General features: G+C 40.3%; 1 protein-coding gene and 1 long non-coding RNA gene across 3 annotated transcripts in view; one reads left to right on the top strand and one right to left on the bottom strand.

The window, feature by feature from the left end:
• Positions 1–18213, bottom strand: part of nrxn2b (neurexin 2b) — a 659496-nt gene that overhangs the window by 541935 nt on the left and 99348 nt on the right. The gene's annotated exons all lie outside the window — the stretch shown is intronic.
• LOC108261006 (uncharacterized) lies at positions 5714–11023 on the top strand. Its single transcript, XR_001811304.3, has 3 exons — positions 5714–5908; positions 10616–10684; positions 10857–11023. It is a non-coding gene; the product is annotated as an uncharacterized LOC108261006 (long non-coding RNA).

Below are 18213 nucleotides of genomic sequence, written 5' to 3'. Positions count from 1 at the left end.
GATCTATGAATATGCAAATTGGAAATTTCCTCCACATTACCACTTTCACCCAATACCCTGGTTCCAACTATATGTAATGTGTAATGAGTAATGTGCTATAAAGTCTAGGGTTGTCCCCTCCCCCCCACCAAGCAATGGTAGGTCAATAGCAAGTCTAAAATGGTGTAAAAACACCATTTCTCTGAGGACAGTTGGCACAGTCCTGTCATTTTAAGGACCTTCTTGGTCCTAATGAAGCTTAAATACATGTAAAGACAAGCACACAAACATACATACATTCCCATTTCCTGATCCTTACTTACTGTACTCAAATCTTAGTGGCATAAGACACCTCAGCAGCCCGAACACTTCACACACACGTCTGAAAGAATGTTATATTGAGCTACTTTCTAGGCCGGAAGGCTGAAGTGCTGTGTGAAATGTCTCTTTCCTATCAGAGAGGAGACAGCGTGATCTTCACATGTGTTATCAGGCACAGACCATGGCCTCTGAAAATGTCACGGATCTGTTCCGCACATATTCGTTCTCCTCTTTTTACCTTTCCCTCTCTTACTTTGTTCCTTCTAAAGTCTCCGAATTCAATTCATGCACTTTCTGCAATGCAGATATTCAAGACCGCAAACCTGAATAGCTTTTACTGTAGTAATCTTTTCTCCTTTCCTCGGTCTTCGAGCAATTCAAAGACTGCACTTGAATTTTAATTGCTCAAACAATTTAGCACCCAAATGCAGCTACACTAAATATTTTTGGGTTTATTATTACAATATTCTATTCTATTCAAAAAGAGCAATGCAATGCAAAAGGAGGTTGAGAGATCCACAGCTCAGTGGGGGAGAAGCTGTTCACACATCTGAACTTTATGGATGAGAAGTGATGAGAGAAAAAAAAAAAGCCATACAATTTTCGTCAAGTTATTTGAAAGGAAGCAAATTCAAAAATCTTCAATGAACAACATTTGGCAGAAACCCAACACTGCTCATACAAGTGAAGCATGGTGGTGGGAGCGTCACGTTGTGGGGATGCCTTTCATCCAGGCTACAAAGTGTGTAAAAGTTCAGGGAGAGGGGGTGCATGCAAGGCATGTATAGCTATCCATCCATCCATCCATCCATCTCCATCCATCCCCATCCATCTCAGTCCATCCATGCATGTATACATACAGAGATCTTTGCATACATGGGGAATTTAGCCAACAAGTTTTAGAAACAAGTGATTTATTAAAACATACCTTAAGCAACTAAAAGAACACAAGACTGCAAAAATTCAATCTGTAATTTTTGCCTTTGAGTATGGTAATAATATGAACACTAATAATATCCAAACAGTGAAATTCATTCTACAAGCACTAGTCTCTCTCTCTTCCTGTTATTCTTTTGCCCTTCTGTCACTCTCATGTACTCAGCAGGGAGAGCTAGACAGAGTAGGAGAGGAGTTTGTGTTGGCAGTCAGTTTTGTCAGTTGCCGACAGACATTCTAATGCTCAGTGAATCAGACCACTAGAACACCAAAACTACAGGGGATCTCCTCTGCATGGTGTCAAAGCCCTGCACTAATGCTGCTGAGACAGAGACATCAGTGCCGCCTCAGATGAGAGCAAATCCCACTACAGCCCTGGGATTTGCCCCTGTTAAGGCCCTATACTGACTCTAGATCAGCTAAAACAAGCTCCGAACCTCACCAAGTCGACTAAAAGAGCTTGGACCAAAGGCAAAAAAAAAAAAACTAAAAACATCTGTGTGGAATGATACGTTGGGTAATGCGCACAAAGGACTAGAAAATGCCATATGACCACCTCTATTAAAAATGCCAAGATCTATGATTATGTATTATTATGCGATGTGGCAATAATCCAGTATCCTCCTGCCATCACAAACAGCTAGCCAGTGAACCATCTGCTAATAATCTACATCACATTTGTGTCAGAAAAGTAATAATGAAGAGAAACACTACGCATTTATACATATAAACACACACACAGAGATGGATAGATGGAACTAATTGTTTCTAATATAAAATCTAATTCTATGCAAAACACCCAAGCCACTGACAAAAGTAATCAATAGTTATTGTAATAGAAGTAGTATTTTGTGGCAAAGGCACAGACCTGGCAACTCTGTTCTACACTCTCAGAAACAAAGCTGCTAGTAGTTTCCCCATCATCAGTATTATTATTATTATTATTATTATTATTATTATTATTATTATTATTGCTATTATTATTATTATTATACCAGTATATAGCTTTAAGCTGGAAATATCAAGTGTTTTTAAATGTTTACATTATATAATTGACCACCATATAATATAATTAACCACCTCAAGGACCACCATTCATCCTGTAATTTGTTTTCCCGAGTAAATCATAATAGTATGCGATATGCCTAATCCCATGTAAAATATATATATATATATATTTATATATATATATATATATATATTTATATATATATATATATATATATATATATATATATATATATATATATATATATATATATATATATATAAAAGCTACAAAAGACATGAAATGAAAGAAAACATACCAATGACAAGAAAAGGTATAGCTTATAATTATTGTACCTGGAATACTTTTCTTTTACCTAGAAATGTGACTACAGTGTGTGCATCATTTTCCATTAAATTAGATTTTTTTGAGTAATGGTAATTAATAAACTAACAATGAATAAATAAACACACAACAGCAACAAGAGAAAGAGCAGCACTCGCAACAGCATCAGCAACAACAACAACAAGGCCATTTGCAAACTGGACTGTGATTGGTTCAAAGCCATGGAACCTATATGTGACATCAAAACCTGAGCTCCTCAAGTCAGTTTTACAAAGAAGTACCGAGTTTAATGGTGTCTTCAAAAAAAAAAAAAAAATATATATATATATATATATATACACACACACACACACACACACACATATTTATTTTAAATAAGACCTCAAACACCAATCAGAATCAAGCAACCAGAAGAATATCATGTTCTTGAGTTCAGGGCTACAATGCTACACCCTTTCCTCTTCACTTTCCTTCTGACTCTCTATTTCTTCACATTTCTCCCTCCCACTCTCTTCTTTTCAGTTTGCAGTGAGCTCTCCCTCTTCTAGTCATGCATCATAAACCTCCAGCATTTGCTGATACGGCTACCACAGGGAGAGAACGCAGAGCTTGCAGGAGCCGGCAGCTAAGGAGGGAGCAAATGAAACTGAGATGGGAAGATAAACCAACAGATTAGTTTCCAAGCAATCTATAAGCCCTAGACATGAGCCAATGGGATATACAAACGGACAAAGCGTGAGTAACCAGTGAAGCGTAAACGGCATTATATAATACACCTTACAGGTATGTAGATCCCGGGCACTGTGGACATCAACACACTTATCAGCCTGTAAGAAAAAACATTTTCTCGGTCTCTTTTATCCCTTTCAATCCTGAACAAATCAATCTATTTTTACCCCACTAAAGTCTAATTTGCAGCAGGAAGTTGCAGCACGCTCATGTAGAGAGGCATTAATTCACAGCGTTAAACAACGAATAAAGTCTGTACAGGGACACACGTGGATATTCGCTTGGCTTAAAAGCAGTAGAGCAAGTGCTGGTTCAAGCTTTATTGTCATAACACTGCATTTTAATAGACAGACAAGAAGAATAGACTCAGACTGATGGAGGAAGAGGCGTGGGACAGGATATAAAAATGAAATTACCTGCAGCTAAAAACTCTATTATAGCGCAATCGCCAATTATAATGTTTCACTGAACAAAAGGAAGAAAGGCTAACGTGGGCTGCTGGGTACATCAGTGAGCTGCTTAAAAACCATACAGGTCTTTTCTTCACGGTAAAAAAAAGTTAACAAATTTAAAACACCACATAAAAGAAAAACAGCAGACTCCATTAATTAATTACTAGCAAAATAAATGACCTTTCTTAAAGATAACCTTTAAATATGTATAATATAGAAAAAAATAAAGAATGTCTATTGGGTTCTCTGGAGAGCTTTCTCAAGAGGTTCTACTTGGAACACCTCCGATAAGATGACCTTTTGTACAGGTTATTTGGGGAATAAGTCGCCCACTCATTCACAACTAGGGACAATTTAGAGCACTCAATACACCTGAAAGTCCTGTTTTTGGGATGTGGGAGGAAACTGGACAACCCCCGAGGAAACCTATACTGGGGATACAGGGAGAAGACAGACAAAAACCCAAGTTCAGGATTAAACCACGGACCCTGGAGCTGTGGAACAGCAAAAGATACACACTATCACCATGCTGCCCTTGGGGAGGGGGGGGGGGGGGGGGGAATAAATGTATTTTGTCAAGAAAACACAAAGTAAATGTTTGTGATATACCTTGGAAGCTTGAGCGAGAACAAGCTTTCACATCTGCCAAAGATAAATAAACGAGTTGTTTGAACAGTAGTACATTGAAGGGGCTTAATGAAACCACCTGGAACTTTTAATTAAAAAGACGGGCATCATGAACAGACTCAATTTTCCAGTTATGGCTTTTCATTAGAACGTAGATACCCCCTGACAAGCCGTCAACTAAAAAGAGGAATAATTATGATAATTTTAAAGAAATAACATTATGGAGGGCAGTCATGGCATGACGAGTCAACCGAAATGATCTCTCAGTGCCTGTAATCGAAAAACACAAAGAAAGATAGGAAGTAGCATGCGTAGACATTTTCTCCAAGCTCTGAATGCATTACCCATAACCCCAAAGACAAACCAGCAACACGCACTCGGGCACATCCTAACGCCGTCACTCAAACACATACACACACACACACGCACACACACACACAGGTACTATTTGGACTGGATAACAGTTACAGACATTTTTGTTAAGAGATGGACGTGTCTGCTCGATCACACCTCTATGCGTACTACGCGAATATGCATAGCTTCTGCTTCCGAAACAATTTTAGGCAACGGACAGTTGAAGATTGGTAAAAAAAAACAAGCCTATGGTTTTTTTTTCCAATTTTTAACGGTCTAATTTTTGGTCAAGCTATGCCCACTGTGTCCTCGGATTCCTATAGATTCCTCAGCACACATGGAAAGCGTGATTATTTGAGTGAAATGTAGCCCCCCTGTTAGTTGGAAGATGAAAAAAGCCTGTCACATATACACTACAGCACAGTAGTGTATCCCAAACTTGTTGGGATCAGAGCACATGGTCAAGCCCTGACCTCTCACATGTACACTACAGTACATTACAGCATATCCCAGCTTGTTAGGAAGCTGGGGTCAGAGCGCAGGGTCAGCGATGATACAGCGTCCCTGGAGCAGAGAGGGTTAAAGGCCTTGCTCAAGAGCTCAACAGTGGCAACAGTAACCCTGATCATCCTTCTGAACCTTCTGATCAGTAACCCCGAGCCTTAACTGTTGAGCCACCACAACCCCTAAAGGGCTTGACAGCGGTGGGATTTGAACGACAAGGAAATGCCTAAATCCAGCACCTTAGACCACTCGGCCATGCTACCGCATCTTTCTGATCAGTAACATTAACCATGAAGCCACCACTGGTTATTTTTACTGTTCACTAGGTGTGCCCATGAAATATTACTGACATGACAGATTTGGACAGGACCTAAATCCCAGAGATACGCGGGTAATAATTACACTTCCCACCACCACATGTAAAATTAGCCCATACTGAATAGGGCTATACGGAAATAGAGGGGGGAAAAAAAATAATAAATCCATGCTGACACTGTATTTACAGCCTCGGAGTCAATACATACCACTACACAGCACTTCCTACAGTTCTGCAAGCTACTTGCTACTTTTCGGACAAGTCTTCCCCCCGGGCGATTCATCAAAATGCAGCCATGTCTGTCACCAGGGCAGCTGACCCCATTGTCCAGCTTATACAGACAAGCCTTGGAGGGAAGTAAGTAAGTACATAAATAAATAAATAAATAAATAAATAAATGAAGGGGGAAAAAAAGGAGGAATGATAGAATCATCACTTTCTCTTCTGTTCCTTTACATACTTCACTGCTTTGTGCTGCAGAGATGCTTCTAGTTAGAGGTTGAAGATCACTGGAGTGTTCTATCTATTATAGGATCAGGGTGGTTTCTGAGGTGGATGCCAAACTATTTTTAGAAACCGTTTCAAATCCGGTTTCTATCATGGGTGAGAAGAAATGCAAGTTGCTTCAAAATGTTATTCACTCCATCACAGCTACACATTTGGTTATGGGTTTGTGGAGTACAGGGTTGTGTATGGTGTGTGTGTGTGTGTGCATGATATTGTGAAACCTATATAAAACACAAAGGCTTATTCCAATAGTCATGTGACATTAAATCTGCTGTCCATTTTGCTGTCAAGACAAGACACCAAGTCAAGTGACCGATATGACGCAGGCTGTTGTTGCATTTACACAAGGATGTCAGGACAACTGGATTCTTGTACTTCAGTCATTTATATTCGTTTAGCAGACGCGTTTATCCAAAGAAACTTACAGAGGAAATACGAGCAAAGCGATGCATCAAGCGAAGAACAATACAAGTAGTGCAACCATGCAAGATTTATAATTGAGTTCTAGAGAAGCAAAGTGCGCAGAGTCGAGGCGGAAGAGCCAAAGTAATTTATTTATTTTCTCTAAATAATGTGGGGTTGGTGGATCTTTAGCTGCTTTTTTGTTTGTTTGTTTGTTTGTTTGTTTGTTTTAAATAGTGACAGATTCTGCGGTCCGGATTGAGGTCGGAAGTTCATTCCACCACTGTGGAACAGCTAGTTTGAAGGTTCTGGAAAGGGACCTTGTAGGACATTGTAGTTGTATTCAAATCGCTCAAATTCAAAACGCAGTATCACAACATTGTCATAATAAATGGTACAAGGATTGGGCGGCGGCTGTGGCTGAGGTGGTAGAGAGGGTTGTCCACTAATCGTAGGGTTGGCGGTTCGATTCCCGGCCCACGTGACTCCACATGCCAAAGTGTCCTTGAGCAAGACGCTGAACCCAATGTTGCTCCTGATAGCAAGTTAGCGCCTTGCACGGCAGCTCTGCTACCATTGGTGTGTGTGTGAATGAGATCCAGTAAAGCACTTTGGATAAAAGCGCTGTGCAAATGCAGACCATTTACCAAGGAATAAAACATGATGGGACATGCCGTTATAGGAAAATAATCCATCATGAAGTGGTGTAATGTGACCCAACACCAAAAAAAAAGTTACTCTGAAGTTCATTATTTCCCTTTAACTGCACATGCCGTAGTGCTTTATTCCTTCTCATCGCTTACGATATAGCAACTGCTGTTGCCACAGCAGCCCCTATTTTTTATTTTTTTTTTACTTTCTCTTGAAGTTAATAATAAAAAAAAAGTGCTCCTTATTTAACTAAGAAACCAAAGTCATCAGTTCTGAAGACTCCGGAGACTTTAAATTTACTGTTGCGAAGTACTGAAACTGGAGACGTCCATAAGTGTTGCATAAGCGTTGTCTGCCAAGTGATAATTAGGTGAAAGAATTTCCCTCTCATAAGACATTCAACAACAAAAATTTTGGCCATCCAAACCCTACACTTCTATAAAACAAGACAGCCAAATAATTACCAAAAAAAAGGGGGGGGGGGGGGGGGGGGGGGTTAGGGTTAGTGTCAGACATCCCATTAATAAAGCAGAACGGAAATTAAAAACTAAAGACTAGCCATGGCATGCCCAGTGTATCCATCTCAACCCCTTAATTATTTGGTAATAGGATAGAACAGATGCTACACTATGCCATGGGATATCTCTTGGTAAGGACGTTAAAATTAAGAAAGAAAAAATTAAAATGGGTAGATGAGACGCGAGAAACAAACGACAGTGTTATTGAATATGGCGAGGTTGATAAATAGAAGGGAAATACCACTTCCTGTTTCTTGGACTGCTCCAGAAGCTGCTGCCTCCTTGGTGAGTTAGCTTTAGTCATTAGTGAAAATGGCTCGGGGAACGAAGGGGAACCGATAAAGACAACACCAACCAGCCCAACATCTGTTTCCTGACACAGGCGATACATTACACACTCCCTCTCTCCCTCTTTATCTCTTACTGCATGCGTGTGTGTGAACCGCGGGAGGTCGGGTGAAAAGCCTTCCTCAGTCTCAGTGTCTCAGCATCTCAGTCACGACTTTTCAGACAGAGCAAAATATAAATAAATAAACAAACAAACAAACAAACAAACAAACAAACAGGTAGCTACTCCTTGTGAGGCATCTAAGTGTTCTTCCTCAACTCCGCAGCAGTTCGGATTTTCCCATGTTTGTCTTTTCTCTGCAGCAGCAGGATGGCCATCACTCTCCCATGCTCTAGTAGCTCCTCTCGGCGTTTGTTCGTTCATACCATCGCTCGCCGACAGCCGATTTTTCGGCACAGCGCACAAACAAGTTGTCTCTCGTGAGCCCCAGGGGCTGACTGATGCATGACGACAGCTCGCAATATCAGTTTTACGCCACAGAGATGCACAAACCCATGAAACTGAAGAGAAGCTTGGGGGCGGCAGGGAGGGCCATGAAGCCCATATATCTAATCGTTATGGCAGAGATAAACTATACTACCCAGAATTCAACTGGTTTGTATCGGTAAAAAAAAAAAGATAGTCGTCGTTCGGTCAGATCTTTAAATGCGGAAGCATCCTTCGCGACAACCTGTGTTTCGGAAAAAGAAGAACAACGTAAAAACACTAATAAGGTTCCTAAAACCCACAAAATCTTCTGCACTTAGAAAACAGCACCTCGGCCTGTCCTAGCCCACTAGAGCTTCACTTTAACTTGAAATATTTGAATCATAAAAATAGTACAGAAACCATATGTTCTGCATAACTGTGCTTGAAACATTCTTTTCCATGAATTCAAGGTTAAATATATATATATATATATATATATATATATATATATATATATATATATATATATATATATATATATATATATATATATATATATTTTTTTTTTTAAATGTACATTTAATTCGTTTGCTCAATCCTGCTACATGAACACATTCACTTCTAGGACATATTTGGAACATGGGAGGAAGAAAAATAAGTTCTTCCATTCCTCCATGATTTAGCTCAAGCTTTCGGTCAGGAACAGGGAGGGGTGCTAAATCAGGGTGAGACGAGACAGAGGTGATGGTGTTTAGAACGCTCATGTGAAATGTAGTTCAGACCCCTTTGGGTACTAGCATAACATTCAGAAGCTATTTTAGCAGTTAAACGTTCCATACAGATCACTTGTTTTCCAATGAATCAATTGGGATTATTTTTATAATTATACAAAAAAAAAAAAAAAAAATGTATATATATATATATATATATATATATATATATATATATATATATATATATATATATATATATATATATATATATATATATATATCTTATGTGAATATATCTTCAGATTTTTACTCCAATCAAAATAAATAATTTATTTATAGTTATTCCAGGGGTGGATCTGGATCTGATCCAATTCCCGCTATAAGCCATAACCCCTACAGTATCTCACACAACATAGTGCAGCATTAAACACACTTTTCCAGCCTGAAACACACCCGAAGTCTCCATCCCCTGGAATATTTGCCTCGACTTTGCCCAAGTAGGAAAAGCTGGATCAGGTCCAACGCCAACTCTGAATTCTTTGTTCTGCATTTAACTTGCACCAATCACATATTAGGCATGGCTACTGCTTGACTGGAATGAGCTGGATCGGCCATCCCTGAGAGAGAGGATGCTTACACACACACACAATGTGCACCTATATAAGAGTAGGTATAGTTACCTAAACCACAACTTGACGTACGTGAGTACAGGTGATCACATACTATATACCTGTTAAAAGTAACGCCACATGAGAAGGTGACCTTCATTCAGCCAATATGCTGGAACACCACAAGATGAAGGATGGTGAAGGCAAACAGGAAGTTAGCAAAAACCCTGAACAGCAACATGGACACGAATGCTGCGTTCAAAGTCAAATTGCAACTTGTAATTCCGTGCCCGCAACTGGTAAAAGCTACCAGAAACGCCCTCTCAACTTGAAATTTCAACTTGTTTTATATATTCTTTGCTTAAGAAAGTAACACCATTTACCTTGGTTTACGCAATACAAAAGTGTCTTTAAAACGTCTTTAGCTCTTATATTAGTAATGCGTTATTCATACGTAGATCCATTCAGAGCGCTAATCTGACCGGGTATGACCTCCAGTGGCGTCAGTTAAATTCGTTCATGTTGTCCTATTTTCAAATGCTCCCACTGAGCACCAAAGAGAACGCCACGAGACGTGCCTTTCGACAAAAAGAGGTCAGAGGTGGCAAGAGAAACGCGCTCGGTCCCTCGCCTTGTATTTAGCACGTCGCCATTCCATCTGTTGCTTATGCAGAAAAAAAAAAGAATAAAATTCAGGTATTTTTCTCGCCAGACTGCGTCGTGTTGTTTAATTAATACGCTCGTCAAACATTCGAGAGCGCTGGACTTGTAAAAATCGACCTTAATGAAATTATTCTTTCAGGGCAAGCCAGGAAAATCCATGTTTATAAAATTTAGCAAGCTTGTGAAAGAGAATCACACGGTTACTTAAGAATTGACTATTAAAACATTCTGGGTCTGTTTTACAGCTCCTGTTCTATTCATGAAATCCACCACACACACACACTGAGGAAACTGAACACCTACCAGCCTTCAAGGTAACAGTACTGGGAAATATACAACAGTTATACCCGTGTTCGTACTGTAGGGACATAACCGAATACAAATACAGTATGTTATTCGCAAAGAACAAGCAATGTGTTCTAACAGGTACAAATATAGATACGAATACAAGATGCACTATTCATTTTTTTTTTGGTCTTTTATCAGAAATGTTCACAGGCCAGAATAGAGGTGCGCATCAGGACCGGGATCCCACATGACGCAGCAGCAAATTGGTGTGAGCGGAAGGTTAATACTTTTTGTTGCCGGTGGAAATGAACGAGATCTGCAGCTTGTGAGACAAAAAGAGTTTGTGTTAATGTAATAAATGATGCATTTACAGACTTCGTTCCTTCATCCTTAGTGACTGCCTGATCAGGGTTTGTGGTGGTGTAAATATTTTGTATACGTTTTGAGCAGTAGAACCAACTAAATTGGTTAAGAAATATCACAGGCGTTTGGGGGGGGGGGGGGGGGGGGGGTATAACATCTCTAAACAAACGATCATGAAAAGACTTTTCTGGCTTAAGCCATGCCCATTCAGTTTAAGAATTTATTACGGATAGAAATTCGTACTTCTCTGAAGCCAAAAAAAGATCAAAATGAGGCTTTTCTGCCTGCAACATACTTTGACAGCTTTAATTTTAAGAAAATCATACATGTGTATATTTCAGCAAAACTCCCCCCCCCCCCCCCCGCCCCCCCCTTAACCCCATCTAGACTATCTTCCTGCAAAGATTATGTTGAGCAAGGAGCCAGTTTAAACAAACAGTTCCACTGTGAATGACACTCTGATTGGATAAATCGTTGGATAGCTACGTACCGTAGTGAAATGTACATAATCCTAATCAATTCAGTCTGTAATCAGATATCAGCTGTCAAATTGTCCACAAAGCTCCTACGCCTGATCGAGATGCATAAAAAAAATGTAAAAAAAAAATTGTAAAAAAAAAAATTGTAAAAAAAAGAGAGAGAGAAATACCTGCGCATATTTGACCAGACGTGTTTCGTTAAAGGCATGGCTGCGTCTGAAACTGAAGGCAGCTGCCATGGCGTGCTACCCAAGTTATTATCTTAGAAGTCAACTCCGTAGCGACGAAGGCATCTTTAGAGAAATGTTTTGAGACGTGCTTCAAAGGCAACAGCTGCCGACACTAAGCCTGTTAGTCTAGATGGAAAAATAGAACAAGTATTATGTAACTATGGCAGCTATTTTGTCCAGAACAGCCGACGCACCCGTGCTGACAACACAGGATACGCAAGAAAGCAATATACATGCACACGGATTTAAAATAATAATAAATAAAAAATAATAAATCAGGTAGTTACAGCCATCTCAGACAATACAGTCCAAATAAGCAGCATTTTTCCATGGTTGAGGCTCATACATGCACAAGCGCAGCCATATTGGTTTTGTGGTTGTATTGGAAGTAAGATCTCTTCCAGCAACGATGAAACATTAAGAGAGAAAAAAAAAATTCATCCAGTAGTGGCATTAGAAATTATTCATAACGACATAAAAGAGCCATCAGAAAAGACAGACAGGACAGAGAGCCAGGTTGCTTGGAGGGGGCGGCGGGGGTGTGTAGAAAGTGCAAACTGCAGCGTTTAAGGATTTTTGCATTACAAGTATTGGCAGGAGACAGACAGGGAGAATTCAATATCCAGTCTGATCCTCTTTCCATCCTTCTCCCACTGGACGTCCTCCAGCCCCCGTCTACAAATCAACAGAGTGAGACCGAGGGCGAGACTAGAGAAACAGAGTGTTTAAGAGAACAATGCAGAGAGAGACGCTTAATTGTTCTTGCAGCCCCCGAAACGCGTTTTCCCACCTCCGCAGGCTCGGTGACGACCATATGTGCCCCCATATGACGACCAAAAGTGTTATCACTATTAAACCTAGTTTAGTAATGAAATGGAAATGAATTTCATTCAAATTAGCATGGATCTCATTAAATATTCACAACTTCGTCAGGTTAAAAATGGAGGAGGTACAGAAAGTGATCAGAGGAAGAACTTCACCCCAGCTATCACAGTGAATAAAAAAGCTGAGTCTATGTGAAGTTCAGGAGATAGCTGGAATCAGAACGAGTAGCATGAGCTATAGTTACAGCATCGAGTTGTGTTGTGCTGCTGTGGAGTGCATTTAGTTTCAATCTATCCGTTTTCTGTACCGCTTATCCTACACAGGGTTGTAGCTGAGCCTGGAGACTATCTCAGGGAACAAGGCAAGGGAAACCCAGGATGGGGGCGGGGGTGGGGGCCGAGAGAGACCCACCACGCACACACTACGGACAATTTGGAAATGCCAAACAGTCTACGCATGTCTTTGGAGGAAACCGGAGTACCTAGAAGAAACCCCCCCGAAGCACAGGGAGAACATGCAAAATCTATGCATAAAAGGCAGAGGCGGTAATCGAACCCCCAACTGTGGAGGTGCGAGGCAAACGTGCTAACCTCTGAGCCACCATGCCCCCCATTTAATTTAAATATAAACAGCAGATAAAAGTTTTTATTTTGAGAGTCAATAGAAAGTAGGGTTTTAATTTCTAATGAGAGAAGAAAAACACCAGTGACCACTATCGTAATTGTCCACTAGGCAACTATGAATAATTAATGATTAGTCTGGATACATAATCACAGATTGTTCAACTTTGTGTCGTTAATAGGGCTACATAACCCCTACATAAGCCCTTCATGACAACGGATATAAACCGACAAACTTTTGTAAAGTCTTATTTCAGCCAGCTTAAAGACTCTGTTGACAGGAAGTTGAAGCGTTCCAAGCTGTCAAGTGACAGATATGACATTGGCTGTGTTATAGCACTTCTGCATAAGAATGTAATGTCAACTGACTTTGCAGCTCAGTGTACATCAGGTATGTCCGTCTAACATACAGGTAACCATGTGATCTACAGTCCTAGATGTTCAACGAGCTACAAAGTCACTTGTACAAGTGTTATAATACAACCTAGATCATATCTAGGTCACCTGTTATGTCTTGATGTCAAAATCGACAGAAGCAGTCCTTATGCCAGCTGATGATTATTGGAATAAGCATTTGTATTAATGCTATAGGTTTATGTCAGCAGTTATGAAGAGCTTAAGTAGGTGTCATGCAGGACTATGAACACTGCTCTTAAAGTAAATATTGCTTCTTATGGGCAGCTCTCCATCATGTCCCATCACTGCTGGACTTGTTCCGAGATGAATTATTAAATGTAATGCAAGGACAATATGTCCACTGGAGCTGTCGTGACACAACAGAAAGGGGTGGTGTATGTGTGTAAAGAGACAAGCACTTGATCATTAATTTCATGTATGTTGAGAGGCTCAATCCCCTTGCCAGTGGGGGTAAAGTGCAATTAAGTATGTGTGTGATTATCGCCATGATGTATTACTCTCCTTTATGTCCTCCACTCTCTGACCACCCATCTAATCCTGCTGCCATGGTGTCAGAGCCTCAGCGCCACACGGGAGATATTTGGGGACAAAGTGAGGAATTTGGAGCGGCGTACACACGTGTGTAACTTTACAGTACCGAGTCAAACGCAGTCTATATTAGGATGAAGCTGATGGATGTACGTAACGGTATGAAGATGCCAGAATGCGACATTTATAGAGCTGTGAAGTACTAACATGCTCAGGCATTGCGTGCGCGCGCGCGCGTGTGTGTGTATGTGTAAGAGTATGAGTCACTGTAAAAGGTCACTGCTGTGTGTGATCAAGTGTGTGTGAGAGATGAAGTGAGAAGAGTCTTGCTGTGTGTGGATGTGAGTTTAGAAAGGTCAGTATGTTGTGTGTGTTGTGTGCGTGTATGTGTGTCCTATGGGAAAGGAGCAGACCGTGCTCTGCTATAAAAGACGGTGATGAGGCTGAACGAGTGGAGAAAGACAAACAACGTAGCAGCCTCAGGGAGAATTAAGACCGAGACGGGGACCAATTCTTTCATCAGGCAGGTTTGAGGATTACCGCTCGATTTAATACGCTGAGTGCTGCAATAACTTGCCACATGGTGACACTGGAGGCATGGCCAAATCTTAGCATGCTAAAATCAATAGAGATGGGGAGAAGACGAAAAAAAAATTAAGAAAAAAAAAAAGTAAACAAAAACAAATCGTACCATCACTGCCAAAATGCCACCATTGAAGTGAATGGCCTTTTTGCTAAATACATTCAATAACAGGCTAGCTAAGCGCCTTCTTACTGTTAGTCATGTTGCTCAGGTAATTCCACATTTTACTCAACAAAAAAAAGAGAGAACACTTTACGAATCCAATTTACAACAGTTTCATAAACCTATAAACTCAGCAATAACTGAAGGCATGGAAAGCTGAGCTAGATTATGCGCTAGTGCGTTTCAGGCTTAGGCGGCCCTGCGACTCATGCAATTTTTCATTTGCTTCACATCGGATTTCATATCTGTAATTACAGAAACTGGATTTGTCTGGAGAGTAAACTAGCTCTGCTGTGACATTTTGCCTGACTGGAGATATGGATTAGAAAACGATTCATTTTAGCAGTGCCTCAGCTCCTTTATTGCTCTGTCTCTGCATAGGAAAAGATCACGGCACTAGTTAGCATTGAGAAAATGCTAAAATGCACAGTGTGTGGATTTTTGTTTTCGGCCTCCCCCGATAATCATGCGGTTGAGTGTGGAAAATGGTACTGAAAATACACTCGCCGTGTACTATTGCTAAAGTGAGAAATGGCTAATAAACAAACCAAAAAAGGCAACTGGTAACGCTGTTCTAGCTGGGGTCATTCCTATGTTCCCCAGATTTATATGGCATATAATTAACACCATTAAAAATAAAAGCAGAAAAAAAAATGCAGTAGCATATCTGGAGGCAAAAATAAACTGGATTAAATTAGATACACAAGTCATGAGAGTTCGATTCAAAAACGTACTAGGTTAGTTTTCACCTAAGGAAGCTATGACCTTTTGGGATTCCACGACTCCGACTATTTGCTTAGTTCCCTCCTCAAGTCTAGGCCCATTACTGTATATTGAGAGTTGTCTTGTGCTCATAATGTGCTATATAAATCTGGAGAACATAGGACCCTGGAAACAGACATGCTCCCCAATGCTGTTCTAGCAACGCTTAGCATTGTTAGTGCAAGCATAATCTAAACTATTCCTTTATGTTTCTCAAAATAAATAAATAAATAATTAAATAAAAATAAAATGCTACTACTATATAAACCTCCAAGCTAAACTCAACACTGTATTTTGTTATCAACATCCTCAGAACCTTTAGGTGCTGCTGATAATGCACCCGCTAATAACCTAGCCAAATGTCAAAGCATTCAGCTATGTAATTCTTTCTTCTCACTAAAGCGCACTTATGTATCCGAATTTATTTATCCACAAAGAAATAGGGGCATAGGGTAGAAATATTCAATATTACCAGTGTCATTCTGGAAAGCTCACTCGTTTGACCTTTAATTACAGCAGATTTCAGATGTGGTACACTTTATTATAGCGCAAGCACACGTACGCATACAGACTTGGGTCACGATCAATTATTAAAACAATGGCCCATGCAGGTGATTAGGCATCCATTTTAATTACACCCCGGCATGATGGGAAGGAGGGAGTGATTGGTTCATAGGCGGCATAATGAGAGGGAGCGAGTGCACAGATTAGCGTGCAATTACAGGAAAATGGACGAGGAGAAGAAAAGGAGAGGTTGTGATGAAGGTAGGAGTGATTACTTCATTCCTCATTCATATCCTCTCTCTTTCATCTCCCACTCGGTCTCTTTTCCAAGAACATTTCGAATTTGTGTCACTGTGGCTACCCACGCAGACCATTTTGCTTTGGCATCTTTAGACTTCTAATGCCAGAGACAGAAAGACGTTTTTTTTTTTTTTTTCCCCAGCACAGGAGTCTTTTTTAAAATTATTTTATTTTTATACAGTGTCAACTTTTCTGATACAAAGATGAACACTTGTGATGGTGCTGCTTTTCTGGCGACCTGGTCACCGTTAGTATTCAGGCACGGATTTCACTTTGTTCTGCAGGAGTGTCCCCAGTCCCCAGTGTGCTTGAGGTTGGAAAATATTTACAAGTAAGCCTGTGCCCTCTGTAGGATAAGATTTATGTTGTGGATATTTCGAGCTTCTTTTCTGCTCACCACGGTTGTAAAGAGTGGTTATATAAGCCAGGGTTACAACCATGCCATGACTAATGTCACTGGAATCACATGGTCCCCCCCGCCATTCTGATGTTTAATGTAAATAAATAATAAATAAATAAATAAATAAATAAATAAAATCAGCCCTTGACCTTTATCTGTATGATTTTATGCAGTGGCCGTTATCCGGCTGATTGGCTGTTTGTATATTTGCAGGCATGTTCAGGTGTTCCTCTAAAAGTGAACCCGGGGCCTATCCCCCAGGACTCGGGGCACAAGGCAGGGCACAGGGTGTCAACCTACCGCAGGGCACAATTGCGCACACATGCACACACTACGGAGAATTTGGAAATTCCAATCAGCTGGTAACGCACGTCTTAGGTCTGGTGACGGAAACCAAAGTACTCAGAGGAAACCCCTGAAGCATGGGAAGAACACGCAGGCTCCATGCACACAGGGAGGAGGCAGGAATCAATCCCCAGACCCCAGCGGTGCGAAGCAAACATGATCACCACTAAGCCACCATGTCCTCCTATAAACTTATGTACTAGCTTAAATCCTTTTGTACAGAAAACATAAAATAGCCGATGCACTAGAGTTTGGACAAGGGATTTTCTCTCGACAACATAAAAAAACACAACAACAAATAAACCAATTAGCATTCTGTCTCTCTCTCACCTCCTTTACTCTTTCTTTTATTTTCCAAAAGAACAAATATTTCCTGCAGTCAGAGTGGGCGCGCATTGGTATTCTGTATCCTGCTTACGCCAACAGCTAAACGGTATCAGCACTCCACCAGGATACACTTCATATCACCATGTGAGGTGGGGGGGTCGGGGGGTGGCAGCGAAAGAGGTGAAAATGAGACATTAATGGAGAAAAGGGTGAATAAACATGTGAGAGGGGAGGGAGAAATGATCCCGGCACCTCAGTCAGCCCCCAGCAGCTCAACGACATGCAGTTGTGCTGCTACTTGCTGTCCGGGTTTTTACAATGTGAAAAATCCTATGTTTCTGGTAATGACCTTTAAAAAAAAAATAATAAAAAAAAATAAAAAAGTTAAAAATAAAAGAACGATCCTTTAAAATGCACAGAAAAACGTATTAAAAACAGAGAAGGAGAAAGAGAGAGGGGGACAGATATTTAGATAACAGAAAAAAAGTGCGGTGAGCAGCAAAAATATAGAGCATCCACCTTAGGATAGACAATAGCACAGTGGGAAGATAAATGGCAAGGAGGGTAAAGAACAAGAGAGAGGGAAAAAAATAAATAAATAAATAAATAAATAAATAAATAAAACGAGGGATTTGAAGTAGTACCACTGTAGGTAAAAGAGAGAAGGGTAAACAAAAACAAAAGCCATAATGACAGGCATAGCAGAAGAT

Source organism: Ictalurus punctatus, chromosome 29 (assembly GCF_001660625.3).
Source record: "Ictalurus punctatus breed USDA103 chromosome 29, Coco_2.0, whole genome shotgun sequence".
NCBI classification, from domain to species: domain Eukaryota; kingdom Metazoa; phylum Chordata; class Actinopteri; order Siluriformes; family Ictaluridae; genus Ictalurus; species Ictalurus punctatus.
This window is presented reverse-complemented; position numbering and strand designations above follow the sequence as displayed.